Consider the following 2472-nt stretch of genomic DNA (forward strand, 5'->3'; position numbering starts at 1 on the left):
CTAAGTGTACGTGTTTAAGAGATAACTCTATTTACATGGCTTAATCATCTCCAAATTTATATTTCTTATCGTAATTTATTTAAATTTATTTTAATTTATTTCATGTTTTAAAAGGGACCATGAGTATATTGACTTTAGAATAAGCTGAACTGTACCTCTGTATGTCTGTATGAATCACAAATAATCGTTTATCAGATTAATGCATATCTGTGTTTAAGTATTTTTTATATAATAAATGATGACTGTGCGCATACGTAGTATTTTTTTTTTTTTTTTTTTTCGGGAGGGGGGGGATATGTTTTGGTCAGAGTGTATTGTACTTCCAGAAATATTGTCTAGTTGTACACTGAATAGGTGAATGAATTATCGTGTCTTTATTCACAGGTTTATTCATTATCACGTATGCTTTATAATTAAATTGATAGCAATAGGCATATTAAGCTAAGATAAAGGCTTTAACGCAAGGAAAATAAATAAAACAGGAATATTCAGAGAAAAAGAGTCACCAATAAAACAAACAAATTCAAACAAAAACTTAAAGGCTCTCTTATCGCAGATTTCTTTGTCGTCAACCTGCAGCCAAATGATTTTTCCTGCAACAGTAACCTTTAATTTCTTCTTAGCATTATATTCTTCCCACTTCGCGTACACTTAAAATCCATTTGCGATCAGAGGTAGGAACATGTTACAGTCATGAATGAAAAAAACATTATAATTACTATTGTGATTGTTACTGTGATTATTAATTGTTGTTGTTACTGTTATTAATGACATAATTACTCTTTCTATCATAATCATTATATAATTACCGTTATTACTTTTTTAATTAATAAAAAAATAATTTAATAAAAAAATATTTTTGTTATCTTTATTATCATTATTATTGATGTTATTATGATCACTATCATTACCCCTAATATCATCATTACTTCTATCATTTCCAGTCCATCCTCATCAATTATGTAATTGGTATTCTTGTCATTACCACTGCTATAAATCCATAAGGGTATTGATAAAGTCAAGAGTGAAAACTGAAGTGCCTGTCTTCAGTTGCTTGAGAGTACATAATTTCAGACTAACATGAATCTGTTATTAAGCAGACTATGGGTTCAGTTCACGCTATCAGAAAATTCTTACTTTAGCTCTATTTTATTATTATTTTCTTCTTGATGCGTCGCCCCCACCCCTTTTATGGTACTTTTAATATTCTCCTTCCATGCTTCCTCATACTTAATACATTCTTTTATTTTTTTGTGACTCATTGCAATATCCACTGATCTTTGGCTTAATTCTAAAATTTACTCTTTCGTGACTCACTTTTATTGAGTTTAGTGATGCAATCAGTGGCGGATGACGTCATTGAACGCTGGCCAATCATAGATGAGAACAAGTGGCGTCATTTTCACGATGTCTTATCGTTAACTTTGCTTTCCTGGGGTGATAAGGTGCATTACGCGTCATGAACGTACAGAAAATGACCTTTATGTCATTCAGAAAGTAAGAGATGAAGAGGTTTATGTCGGACTCAGTAATTTTTTTTTTCTTTTTCATCTTACCTCCATGAAAATTTTAGAATTATTAGACTATCGGTTTTTAAAATCAGATCATGTCGTTTGTAGTGCCAACGACATTATCGTTTATTACTAAGCTATAACAGTATTTGCATATTTTATCATCGATCCCTTTTCAGAATGGGATTACTATGTTCCTAGTTTCTTCGAAATTATTAAACGTCCAAAAAATGACTAAGCACAAACCAAATTCATGTTTATTTTTTTCTTGTCAGCTTGGCAGTGTCTCGTCGTTTTATTTATTTATTTATTTTTTATCAACATGGTCCTTGTCGGTGTTGCCGTCGTGAGATCAAAAGTTGCATCCACGATTCGGCAACTGACACGAAGCTGAGGCGTTTGGCGGAGATTTTAACTCACAATAATGAGAATCATGACAGCAGTAATGATGATGAAGATGATAATAATGTTGATAATAATGATAATAATAATGTTGATAATAATGATAATAATAATGTTGATAATAATGATATTGATGGTAATAATATGGATGATAATAATGATATTGATGGTAATAATATGGATGATAATAATAATAATGACAATAATAATGATAGTGATGATAATGATGATAATAATAATAAAAAAGTGATAATAAGGATCATAATATAATGATGATGATGGTATTAATAATAATGTTGAAAGTAATAATAATAATAACAATAATAATTTTGATAACAATAACAATAATAATATTGATAGCAATAACAATAATAATTTTGATAGCAATAACAATAATAATTTTGACAGCAATAACAATAATAATTCTGAAAGTAATAATGATAATAATATTGACAATAATAATGACAATGATATTAACAATAATGATGATGATGATGATAATAATAATAATAATGATGATGATAATGATGACAATAATAATCATAAGAATACCCGTTCT

This window comes from Penaeus vannamei, chromosome 18 (assembly GCF_042767895.1).
Source record: "Penaeus vannamei isolate JL-2024 chromosome 18, ASM4276789v1, whole genome shotgun sequence".
NCBI classification, from domain to species: domain Eukaryota; kingdom Metazoa; phylum Arthropoda; class Malacostraca; order Decapoda; family Penaeidae; genus Penaeus; species Penaeus vannamei.